At 42.2% G+C, this 14,019-nt stretch overlaps 1 protein-coding gene across 7 annotated transcripts in view; it reads right to left on the reverse strand.

Annotated features, from left to right (window-relative positions):
- dclk2a (doublecortin-like kinase 2a) overlaps window positions 1–14,019 on the reverse strand; it is a 37,067-nt gene that overhangs the window by 17,148 nt on the left and 5,900 nt on the right. The gene's annotated exons all lie outside the window — the stretch shown is intronic.

Below are 14,019 nucleotides of genomic sequence, written 5' to 3' on the forward strand. Positions count from 1 at the left end.
TGTGAGGAAGGGAATTCAATAATGGTCTTTATTTTTTTAGCCTCAAGATAAACACAATGCATTTTGCTGAGAAACACAATAAGTAAACATATTTTGTTTCTGTCCAGGTGGAGATAATTCTTACTCTATTATTCCATCTAAAACTATAGCAATGCATCATCTTTTATGAAGAAGTAACATTGTTGTAACTTCAGCCACGGGCTACAGGTACAGTATAATTACTTCAAAATTGTACTTGGTATTGATTGGTATGGATTCTGTATTAGTTGATTAAATTATACAAATTGTTGAAGCTGCTTATCCTGTATGTGACTTTTGTTTTTTAGATGTGAAATAAGACACACACACACACACACACACACCTACACACACACACCTACACACACACACACACACACACCCTCTATTGCTGTTGTAGGTGGACAAGTAGGAAGACAAAGCAGCAAAAGATCCATTCATTCTCCCCCTACCCACCACACACTAGTGCACCCACACACTGCCAGGCATATGTACAGCATACATACACACACACACACACACACGCGCACACACACTTGAAACAAGAGCAAGGGGGAGGAGCACACAATGGCATAAGATTGTAGGCAGATGGATCCTCTGGGGGAGATTGGGGGGTGACACAGTGGGGGGTGTGTGTGTGTGTGTGTGTGTGTGTGTGTGTCAGAAGAACTGGTGGTCCGGAAAAGAAAAGCTAAAGAGCACGAAAAATCTCCACAGTAAAAAGAAGAGGTGGAGGCTAAGAGAAAAGCAGACAGCAGTGGCGTGGGAGTAAGGAATCTGACAAACAAAAATAGTAAAGGTTATATTCATTTAAAACCATAACAAATAATAACCTGGCTCCAGGCCTCAGTTGATCAATAATAAATAAGACACTTCACATGACACTTTTGTATGTCCCACATTCAGACAGCATCAATTAAAAATGAAACAGGCTGCGTATCCCTAACATGTTCATAAATGATCAATAACAGTATTTCATGGTCTTCACACGCTCCTTTTGTCTAATCTTCGAGGCAAACTGTTGGCCTCTTTATGTGGCATCCAATGAAAAGATTCAGCCAGAGTAGAAGTGTCTCTGTAATATGTGTGCATACCGAGCTACGACAGCCATTCAAAAGGTTTGACATAGCTGGAGCGGATGCCATTCTTCAGATGAGCCTAACATGGAGCACGGCAGCTGAATGCGACCCCATACCGCCCGGACACAGGTGTAGGAATCACCATCGCAACCGCCCACGGGATAGTGCACGTGTCCAAAATGGACTCTGGTGTAGCGCGAGGTATGATTACATGCAGATATTACATGATATTTCTCCCTGACCCCTGACCTTTACTCGCACACTGCTTCCTCTGGTGCGCAGACATTTTCAACGTTAAGAGTTTGGGATTTTTCCGTCCACTCAGCAGGCCGTTTTGGCATGAAGGACGCTGGTCATTTGTTTGAGGACAATGTGAGAGTCACAGGGGATTGCTGAAGTGAGCAGTGTCCGCTGGCAACCGAACCACAGACCAAGGTGACATCTGCAGCCAGAGGTCTGCGCCAAGTAGTGAGAAATACACTTATTTACTTTCTGGCAGAGTTTTTTTCGTCTGTCACATGCAGCCGGTTAGCTTTGCTAAGCACAAAGTCTGGCTAGCTAGGTTTTGTCGAACTATTAAACAATCTGCCTGAATGAACATATAAAGCTCACTAATATATATTATATTTTTTGTTTCCTAAAACCAGACAAAACATTAAGTAGTAAAACAACAATTTGCTGTTACGTTTTTCATAACCAGGCACTTTCAAGTGGTTGCCAAAATGTCTGACTTTTGCATCATGTGACACTGTTAGGTAACCACAAACTAACATCTGCACCTTATAAACCACGGCACACACAAAGATGGACTAAAGTTGAATTCCAATTTGAATCGACGCTCTAAAAGCCCACGTTATCCCGCTGTTGGCCCGAGACGTGCTTGAACCAGCACAACCTGAGGCAACAGGCTTATTGTGAAGGAAAGGATCTCTCGGCTGGAATATTATATCTCTTTGTGGAGAAGGCCCCTGGCTGTATTCTCATTTACTTTCACCTCTACACACACCTCTCTCTCTCTCTCCCTCTCTCTCTCTCTGCAAGGCTGACCCTGCTGTGGTTTGTGATAAAGTGCTTTCCAGCCAGCCCGTGACACTCAGGGGAATGAATGCAGGGAAATGGAGACAAATGATGCCTTCACAGACACGTGTTTGAAAAGGCAAGAATTAAAGGAGGTCAAGAGGTTGAAGAATTGTCTGTTAAATTATGGTGTTTTAACTTTGATTCACTTTATTTATTTATTTTAAACGGCATTGCTTACAATCCCCTGGTTAAAATGAGGGGAATTTAAATGAGATATAAATGTTGTTGTGTGGTTTCTAATAATTAAGTATAATGTTTTTTTCTTAAAGATAACAAAATCGGTGCAGCAGATTTTGTTGAGCAGAAACGTAAAGGAGAGTATGAATGTCAGGCTGCATTGTCGATGTTTCTCTTTGCTCTTGTCAACATCTGCCAGCGTAAACAGCCACTGGCTCTCCATCACCAGCCTCTGTCCTGCTCGGGCTTGTCGAGGACAATCAGCGAAGTGAACTGTTTGCAGGGTTCTGCATCGGCTGTGTGACGTGTCTTAAGGCTAAACTGAAGTTTGCCCTCTGAGATGCGCCGACACCCCACCTCCTACTCTCTTGGTGACGGAGGAAATACAGGTCAAGGGCTTCAAGTGTGTATGGAAGTATCAAAAGGAATCTGTGTTTCGAACATCCTTCTCTTGATTCTCAGTGAGGGCTATGTTCCAAAAACAAATGTCAATCAAGAGCAGGTGGAAAAGGCTGCACACCAGAAAGTAAACGCTCTCCTTCAGCGAGCCGACGATGATCACAGTCACAGTAATCATTCGGTTCCATCGACCCTTTTTACCTCCAAATCCCTCATTGGTGCTCAGCCAAATGGGCAAGAGGCAAAGAGGGTGGGTGGAGTCCTGGAGTGGAGATGGAAGATTGAGATGTCTGCTTCTTGCCTTTGGGAAGGTCATACAGCACTCCTCTAGTCACTAAAGGACATAACCGTTCATGGTAAGCTAGACGTGTATTCTTTACACAAGCTTTAACTCTCACTTAAACTGTTACTAACTTGGGAATATGTAGATAGCTAGATGCCTATTAAGTTTGCCAGGGTGCGATTACGCTGAAGCCAACCAGGTTATTAACTCTGTTTGAACTCTGACTAACAGACAGGCTGCTCCCTCAGACTGGTTAATTCCTCTGGATTAGAGCGGTAAATCTAAGACAAGTGTAACAGCTAAGACAAGTCAGCGGCACAAAATTGAGCAATGAGAAAAGAAAGCCCATCATTAACTTGCTACTGTGGATTCACAACATTAGCTGCATTAAACACAACCTATCAAATGCGTTGTTGTTTTTTTTGTGTAACAAATTCAAGTTGCTTTCAATCTCAACTATTCAATAATTCAAACTGCAACCTCACATATGTAAATGAACAACAAACCATCGCTCAGTGAAGGCACTGAAGAAACAAACTAGAAATGTGCACTTGGTAGAGTACAGATCTCCGCCAGGTGTGTTTGCAACGACCACTGTTGTACTGTACACAACACACCATTCAATATCTAGGCGCTACAGCAGTGTGTGTACTTGTAGTTATTTTAGCCGTTAGCCAAACACACCGTCCAAACAATGAGGGCCACAGAGCAGCAGCCGAGAGGTGCACAACAGTCCAGACTGATAGCTCTATCAGCCGTTAGCCAAGCACACTACAAACTGTATGTGGGCAGTAGCAGATGGGGGTCGGAGATGCAGTCAGCCGTGTTGTCACTTGTGACCCCCCCACCTGCCAAGGGCCAATTAAGAGCAGTGAGTGAGGAGTCAGCAGACAGGCAAAGGTAGTATGAAATGGGTAATAAAGGGGTTTTGAGAAGGTGTAAGTCACCGCAACTGTGGGAGGTCCTGAAGCTTGCAGCCATTACTGGGAACCCCAAAACATAATGCAGCTTGCTGCAGCAGATCGAACAATTAACCATGGACCGACACAGAGATGTACTCACTCAATCACTGGAGAACTCACTGACACACGCGACCGATCATTTGATCTTCCTGGCGGAGATAATAAAAAGCATGGTTCCTTGGGGTGTTCATTTCATGAATTTATCAAGGACACTATCTGGAGAAACTGACTGCAAAAGCAGTTCAGAATAAATAAATTAGCATTTTCCCAACACTGTTTTTTTTTATTTTACGAACTGTGTGCAGTGCAGTGATCTCTGCCTCACATCAGCCACTGGCTGCTCGGCCTATATCACACATTTCACAGCTGTCTGGCTCCCTCTCTCCTCCAAGTCATGTTCACACACAGAAAGAGAGACATTACTGTACATAACCGCAGGCTGTCTGAATTTGCATGAGTGCTGAGCTCTTTATGCTCAAATAGAGCTGTTCAAGCAGAGAGTAGGAGAGTGGGAGTACAAATCTAAAACACGCACACACAACTTTTTGCCCTAAAATGGTCCTCAGTAGATTAGCCTGCTCATTTAGAAAGTAAGACTTGCAGAAATGCTGAGGAGTAAAAGATCCACAAGAGATGCATAAAATGTTGGTTTTTGATGCCAATAAACATAATAGTCTAATCACTGCAAATTAAAGTGGCTTCTCGGCAGTAAATTCTCAAAAATATAATATTGCAGTTCCAGTAGAAGCCTCAAAAGGCCCATATTAAGATATTTTAGAATGCTAATGAGCATTTATTGTTTCCACTAATCAAATGAATAAATAATAAAAAACAATTAAAAAAAGGAAAATGATCCACTAATATGAACATCAACGCATCTCTGCCAGGAAATATAGTTCAAAAAAACTAAAAGGATAGACACTGTTTGATGTGCAAATGAAACTTCAGCATCAGCATCAGCATCAGAGATGTGCTACAGCTGTCAAGATCACTTAGACATGCAGCTCCTGATCTGCCCTGCGCAAAAACATTCATCACGTCAATCTTCCGAAACTTGCTGAGGCGACCTGGTCTTACATGAAAGGTTAAACTCAAGGTGACAAACAACGAGTTGTGGTTTAAATATCATGATGCCAACTCTCTTGTTGGGAGAGTGAAAGGCCCGCTGCAAAGAAAGGATGAGGGTCAACAAAACAAAACAAGTAGTTGAGCTCACACACACACACACACACACACACACACACACACACACACACACACACACACACACACACACACACACACACACACACACAATAGATGCCCCCCCTCCCGTCTGTGGCCTGCACAGCCGCCAGCCCCGTGGCCCCCGACACCTCCTGTTTTCTGACTGTTTTCTAACGTCTGCTGGCTTTTTGTTTCCCTGCTGTCTGTATGTGCAGGATATCATGCCAGCACGCGTGAAACATGGGTCAGGCACTTCTGCTAAATACAATAAAGTCTGTTTGTATTGCCCACCAAGACTGGGGGGAAGCATTGATATAGTGTGTGTGTGTGTGTGTGTGTGTGTGTGTGTGTGTGTGTGTGTGTGTGTGCGCCATCTGCTAGGACAGGAGACAAGAAAGAGAGGCTTTTGACTGGCCAGACAGACGATGTGCTTCTTATTTTTTGACTTGCAATGATTTAGCCTCCGACTGGCAAGCTTTACAAAGTTAATTATTAAAAGCAAGAAGCATTCAGGTGTTGTTGAGTTATTTACAGTCTGTATATTATATGGACCCATTGTTCTTCCTTAGACCCTAAATATAGACCAACTACAGAAAAAAGAGGGAAAAAATATTGCATAAAATGTATTTTTTTAAAAAGGTGACATTTTGATTGAATAGATGTTTGAAGAGAAGTACAATCAAAAGAATATAAATCTGAATGGTTAGAGGGTTTTTATTTATTTATAGTAACCACATATTCATAGCACCCTGAGCCAGTGGTCACATACTGTACAAAACCTTTCATAATCAACATCTATAAGTTATAATATGAATGCACTAGCATTACACTCTAGGTATGGACAGCAAAGGTGAGGCTTAGCTAAGAGCTTGTAATATTTTTACTTTTTTAACTCCCAAAAACAATTTAACCAAAAAAAAACCCCACCTGTTTAGCTTCTTAGCTTGTTGTTTAGCTTGTAGCTTTTATTATGTTAGACGTAAGACCAAAAGGACTTAAATGAGCTTGATTACAGATGATATTACGTTTGCAAGCTGCTATCGTATAAGTGAGATGATACTGCTAAATACAATTACATGCAGTATTTGTAACGTCACCAAGCACGACCAGGATTTCATACCCTTAAAGCTTGATTCATTAATGAGTCCAAAATAAACAACAGCCTATCACAGAGCCGATCCCAGACTATTCATTGTTGGTTGGTGTCACTGCCGGAGTGTCAGACTGTGCTGTATGACAATGACAGCACAGAACAATAGGTGGACACGCAAATGTCATGGCTGTTGACCTAAATGGTGGTGTTTAATCCAGACTTGGCCCTGAAAACAGCTCATGCCTGATAATCAGATGGAGCCCATGTGTGTCCATGACCCTCTCTAGTCAAAGCGGGAGACACTTTTCCTAATCTGTCTGCAACTGTCGGCTTGTTTCTCCGTAACCGCAAAAGGACGAGACATCGTCCTCAGCAATAAGATAACGGGGTGAGCAGAATTTAGACACCTTAATGAATGTAAACCTGTTTAACTGTTGGCAGCGGTGCAGCGCGTCCCTGCTAACACATGCGCTGGAAGATCAGCGCTGCTTTAGAGTATCGAGGCCAGGAGGCCATCGTCATTATAGAAGCGTGTCATGTGAAATTAAGCCACAGTGCGTCAGAGTCACGCGAACCAACATCCTCCTGCCGCTCATACTGATGTGCATGCCCCCAAAACCCAGCAATCCACGCACCATGAACTAGCTCGCTGTCATCTTCATGACATGTTGGTGATCAAACGATGTGTTCTCGTTCTGGGGCTCTGTTCACTACAGTACGGATGTTATGGTGACACTACTATGATTACTTCTACTGTATAGGGAACCTAATGTTCCAAGCAAATAGTTGTTCTTAAGATAAAAACAAAATAGGAGGAAGAAATGGGCATTGAGATCTTAAACTTGTTGTAGGAGGAGAGCCTGGAGTACATCCATCTATGATCTAATAATGGGAGGCACTGTTTAATCCAATTTAAAAAATTCCACAGCTTCTTCATTACTTGACAGAGAAGTTACACAGAAGAAACCCTGAGATTGTTCTACATGTGACGGATGCCTCTCAGCAGACGAAACAGTACTTCACAGCTCACATAGTATATCTCAAAGGCGAGATCTTCTGGATCAATATTTTCAAATTACGACCTAACTGCTTCAAATCCTGCTACAAGTACATTTTGTTGGTACCTGAAAAAAGAACAGCTTAAAAAGGTTTTGGAAAAACATCGAAGGATGTTGTTTCTAAATACACCGTAACTGTCTCCAATTCATCATGGAGGATACAGTACCCCTACTAAACTACTGCGAAGATGTAAACAAACCCATTACATCTCAGCAGACCGTCCAATTAGCAGTGCTGAGTTGCATTTCCTCTCTCATTCCTGAGCTCGCTGAACTGAAAAGCTCATCGTGAAGTTCAGAGGAACGACCATTTCAGCCCTTACAGTTCAGCAGCCACAACGGTCCAGGTTTGTTTCCGGCTCTTGTTAATGGGCAGGCGGCCGGTCATCCTCATGACATCACTGAGGGAAAAGCCTTGTGAAAGGCAAACATGTTTTAGGATTTTTAGTCAGATGCTTTTAAGAGAGAAAAATAGATGTTAAACGTGTGTTACACAGCAAACATCTAAGGTAAAATAAAAACTGGATTAGTTCATGAATGCCCATCGAATACGCTCCTACTACTTCTCCAATGCCAATGAAAACCTACTAAAGTAAATCCATGGCATTGATGATGAAATGCAGGGCTCGTATTCACCCACGGGTTGAATGTTGGCCAAAAGCAACACTTCTCTGTCCAAGTAATAAGAGACGGACATGTTTAATTGCTCTGATTTGCAGCATCAAGTGCGACAGACAGGACAACAGGGTACCGTTTGCTCCACGGAGAACCAGCAGAGGCAGACTCTATGTGCAGGAGGCTACTGTAGGATCGTTGCCTCCAACATCAGGAAAGGATGAGAATACTTTAAGTATCTGAATGTTATACATTGTAGTCGTTAACACGCTTCAATTGGGGAAATTAGTAGTCAAACAAATTCATTGAGAAATAACATTTAATGCATTTCTTGAAGTGTCATTTTTGCATTAAAAACAGCAAGTCATGTTTTGCCCTTCAACGTTTCTGAATATCAGATCAAATTTAATTGATTATTCTCTCACGCCACCCAGTATTTATCCATCTAAAAATGCAATGTCTGCCTCTTGCCGCATCCCACATCGATCACTAATGTTTTAACCGGAGTGCTATAAACTGACTGACCTTATTATGTGTCAGGGTCACAGGGGGATGAAGGGTAAAAGGCAGGGAGGAACCCTGCACAGGATCCAGCTCTCTGAAATCGCACTAAATGGTCCACTATGTATTCTCAATGATCTGTTCATAGAATTGATGGAGCAGTCATTGGATCAGGACATGAGGACTTGGACAGCTGGAGGTGTGTGTGAACCTAATGCCGCCGCTCACAAACCAGAAGGTTTTATGCAGTATTTCACTTTGCATCTTTTCTGTCCCTGACTATCAAATTCCAAAAAGTGTGTCCAAAAAGATCATTTCCTAAACAGGTCATGTAACTGAAGGGTGGAATAAATTAGGTTTTGCATCATGTAATTATGGCAACAGAAGTGGTGGTCAGCTGCTCTGCACAGTGGGATAAATAGTTGGGGTGTCAGAAGGGGGTGGAGAAAGGTAGAGGAAAATAAGCACTCGATAACTAAGGGTTAGGAAATAAGGCAACCACCCTCTTCCTCTGTCTCCTTCCCACCTCCTGTCTTCAGTCAACACGTCGCTCGGTCAACGACTGAGCTGAAAGCAGTCTTGAAGTGCAGCCAGGTCAATTGAAGCTTATTGGTAGCGTTCAGTACTCACACAGGATAATCTACTGTAGTCTCGGGGTTCAGGCGCCCGAGTACATATAGGGCGTGTCCAACCACTACTGTAACTTTCAAAATATCAACAATGTGACATTCACACCCACCTCACATTGTGATTGGCCAGCTGGATATGGAGGAAAAGAAAGAGCCGCCATGGTTTGAACATCTCTCTCTACGATTAATTACAAACACTTGCTTCTTTTGTTTTTATGACGTGGACCATCTCCTTTTTGTCACTATTTCTACGGTCGACTTGAATCCCTTCTAGATGATTTCTAGAAGAAGAAAAAAAAAAGACAACTTAGCAAGTTCTGGACTGCTAACTGTTCCCCAAATTAATGAATGCATCGATTAGACAATACCAAATAGGGAAATCCTATTTTCCGCCTGCCCAGTCAGCTTTGAGATGTAAAACAGGGGTCTCTCTCAAAAGCAGCAGCTGATTCTGCTGGCCCTGATAACCACGATCTACAATTAACATTCAGAAGAGCATCTTTGAATCGAGGAGGGAGAGCGGACAGAGAAGTATTGTGAAAGCACACTGTCTCTCTCTCACACACACGCACACACACACACACACACACCTGACAGCTGCACTTTAACCCTCCCTTGCAGCTTATAGGTCTAATTATATGGTGGCGGCCGGAGCCCCAGTGGGGGGCCTCTGAGTGTGTGCGTGTGTGTGACACTGTGCGTGTGTGTGCATCAACGTGAGGGGGGTTGTAACGCCTGCAGACCTGGTGGCTGGGACCTGTGATTGGATTTTGGAGGAGCAGATGGCAGGCTGCTGCTGGAAGGCATTGGAGTGTGTGTGGGTGTGTTTCTGTGTTTCTGTGTGACTGAGTGAAGAGCCTCGCATTTTTAGGAAGAAAAAAAAAGAGAGCTTTTTATATAATCTATGGTGTTTTGTTCAAATTTGCGTGTTAAAAATGTGATGCTAAGTCAAGAAATCGGCTCGTAACACACATCTGAAACAAAGCCCTATATGTGATGATATGTTATGGGCATATGAGGTGGATAAAACACCAGGAACACCTTTCAGCAAAATATAACAGGTCAATAGATCTACAAACTGCAGCTTCCACATGTACCATACAATTAAATTAGGACCTCTCTAAAATAGTTTTAAGAATAACTCCATGAAGGTATAATTTATTGCACGGCTGTTGTATTAGACTACATTAGTTTTAGCTGATTTTACCAAATTGACAAGTTGATGTCCAACAATGAGAAATGGTCCTTCAATCAGAGGATCGGTGGTTCGAGCCCCGACTCCGCTAGCCCATGTTGATGTGTCCTTGAGCAAGACACTTAACCCTAAATTGCTCCCGTAGCTGTGCCTAAGATGTATGAATGCTTGATAATACTGATGTGGCGCCTTGCATTCTGGCTCCTCCCATCAGTGTATGAATGGGTGAATGACGTCATGTAGTGTTAAAGTGCTTTGAGTGGTTGGAAGACTAGAAAAGCGCCATACAAGTACGGATCCATTACCACTATGTTCGGACCGCTTTCTTAGTTCAAAGGTTTTTACAGGACAGCGACAATGTGGGAAACCTTCTAGCCACCAGTATGACACCTCCTATGATGTGAAAAGAGGCGTAATAGCGCAGAGAGGCACGATGCCAGAGTGACCCCAACAAGTAAAACTGTCAGGTTATTGACACGTTTGGTCTGGCAGAGTGTTACCTCCTCTTCAAGCAGTGGGGGGGCAGAGGGAAGGAAAGAGTGAAAAGATTAAGCTAATGCTTTTCCATTTAAATCTCTATATAGTCGGTATTAAGAACTAACGATTATGCACAGGGAATTTAAAAGCTCGAGCCCGTGTCATAGAAAGCATTTACTGACTTTGACATTCAAACTGAATTGATCTCTACTATCATGAGCAGGATATTGTAAAGAAGATCGGCGGTTCAATCCCCCGGCTCCTCTTGGCCGTGTCGATGTGTCCCTTGGGCAAGCGAGACACTTAACCCCAATTTGCTGTGTGTGTGTGTGTGTGTGTGTGTGAATGAGATAGTCCTGAGAGACAGGTGATTCCTTGCATGGTAGCGCCTGCCATCAGTGTACAAATTGGTGTGAATGGGTGACTGGCATGTCGGGTTAAAGCAGTGTCGAGTGGTCGAAAGACTAGAAACAGCGTTACGCAAATACACTCGTACATCATCCACCATATTGTTCGGTGTCCAGCTCTGGCCTCAGGATCACGTTACAGGCTTAATGGGCTAAACCCTTTGACTTAGACTCTTAATTCACTTTTGAAACTGTCCTGTTGAGGCCAAGCGAGTAAGATGGGTTAAAGAGCAGAGTGAATCAGACATTGAGGAAAGAACACACTCCTTCAAAATGGCTGGCCAGATCCTGGCCTAACCCTGTGGAGCACATTGTAACACAACCCACTTAAATAAGAAGCTCTGGTCTCCTTCAGCAGCCGTCTGATGGTGAAGAACTTTGGAGAGATGGATTTCTGCTCCAGCAGAGGGAAGGAACCATCTCTCAAAGATGCTATGACTAATGGCGCATGTGCTTATTAAAACAAATGAAGGAAGCTACACTTGTCATGCATGTGTCCTCTATAATCTACAATCTCAAAAGACTGTATGGTACATGAACAAAATCAAGACTAAAATGACGGATTTAGAATTTTATTAAAAAACGGCTTTACTTTTTTTCATTGTATCATTAATGTTGACATTATGATGGTGGTTGAGTTGTTGTTTTCTTCAATAAATTGGGTCTGATGTTGCATTTATAATTAGAGTGTAGGCCAAGCAAAAACAGTGGGCAATAATGAAATATATTGTCGTTTCTACACGCATCATCTATTCATGGGAAAAGACTAAAATGAAGATGCACCGTATGTGTTATCTTGAAAAGTATAGCTTGAAAAATGGGATCTTTATCTTCATGCATATTGTGCAGACTGGTACATAACCTGTGTAAAAACAAAAGATACACCCTCCCCAAGCTGTGTTAAAGGTGGATGAGGAAGCTTTAAAAAAAAAAGGCAAGGATTTCCTAAAAGACTGCACTGTAACCGATCTGGAGCTCTCGGTTTTGGTTTCACCACTAAAAAGAAGTTGAATCCCCACAGGCTGAACTTGTGTGGCCTTACAACCTTTAATAACTGCCGCCGTCTGGCACTCTGTAGTTGCTAGCTGCTACAACAAAAAAAGGACCCAAAGGGAGGTTAAAGGAAGGGTGCTCGTCTCAAGCCGTCTCCTGTGCCAGCCTCCTCTCCCTCCGAACGTTCCGTCAAAGTCTCAAATCAACATAATGTAAAAACTGGATTGCTAGTAAGGCATCACAAAGATGTCACAGGCACCAAAGTTGCGGTACTTAAATGTACCCCATAAAGTCCAACATTCCTCGTGGCAATACAGAGCGTGTCTGGATAGAACAGCTGGTCTGCATAGCTGATCTAGAAGGAATGTACTATGCGATGGAAATAGAGACACGTAAATGGTTTATGTGAGCAATATGGGACTGAATTAATCTCAGTGGAGAATCCAACACAAATATCAGAAGAAGCTTTCATATGTGCTGCCGGAGGTGGTGAATTTATAAGTTTATTATTATTTTAGTACCATGTTTTTGAACATATCAGTGCCAGAAATGATTCACCATTTTAGATGTGTGTGTAAGTCTCTCCACACGACCCGGTGTACCATAAACAAAGACGTAACTTAGCCCCCTTCTACATTACTACAACTGATTGCGATTGGCTAAAGGCTTATGAAACTCATCTGATCCGCTATAGAGATCTACCATGACGCTAAAGATGATATACTGCAAACTATGATGTAATAATCCTAACAGGTCATGAGACACTGTGCTCCTGTACTGTGCTGGCTTGACAGAAAGGATGCTGGGCTGTCAGAAGGGAGAAGGATCACTGCTGTCGGGACTGTCGGGCCAAGAAAGATTGCTGTCGGCTAACAGGAAGCAACATCAGCTGGTTTGGTTGTCAGACGTTTGCATTTGTTTCTTCCAGCTTGCGGTTCAAGCCTCATCTCAACCGTAACTTTAACTTTAACACAGCAAGTTTAGTTTTTGGTAGTTTGAAACAAAGTTCATTCTCACCCTTAAGCCGTAATTGCGATCATTAATACTGAAATCCAGGTCGCTTATCAATATTCAACGTCTCTCCACCAGTGGAATTGTTAATTAAAAAATAAAAATAAATGCAACAGTTGAATTGCGTTGAAAATTACACAACATTTAAGCTCTTAAATAGAAGCAAAAAAAGCTAATAAAGACTCTAAAAAATAAAAAGAAATCCACTCACTATGTGTTCATGATTTTGTGAATACACAACATTATTTGCGCAAGTACAGCTGTGTTTAGAGCAAGAACGGGTCGACTGACAAGAACAGTTTCAGTTTTTCCAGAATCAGTCTGTCCTCCACCAGAGGGGTCAGTTTCAGATATTTCTTTAACTTCTAAAACTGGTGAAGAATCACATCAATTTACTCATCCTACTTTTTAAAATGTAATTATGTCTGTTCTACAGATATGACGTCCACATCTTAACTGCATTTCAACCTTTGCGCAATTTCACAAAAGCTCTTTTGTAGACTCTCTTTTTAAAAATATTTTGTAAGAATAACATTCTTCCTAACACCATATCTATATTTCTTTAGATAATGTACTTTTATGTTGTTAGTTACTCAAAGTTTAATAATTGTGTGAGATGAGAGTTAAAACAATATAATTGATCATAATTACTTAGGACTCCTTCCCAGATGAGATGTCCTATAAATCTTTTTGATGCACAATGTGTTGAAGCTCATCTTATAACACCAGGGACGCTCAATGAGAATTTCAGATGGAAATATTACTATATACGTGTCCCAGATGGATTGGATTATAGCAAAAACAGTCTCAAACGGCTTAATAGAGAGGAATGAGGT

This window comes from Clinocottus analis, unplaced genomic scaffold, assembly GCF_023055335.1.
Source record: "Clinocottus analis isolate CAN_PGR_092001 unplaced genomic scaffold, fCliAna1.0.p SCAF_22, whole genome shotgun sequence".
NCBI classification, from domain to species: Eukaryota; Metazoa; Chordata; class Actinopteri; order Perciformes; family Cottidae; genus Clinocottus; species Clinocottus analis.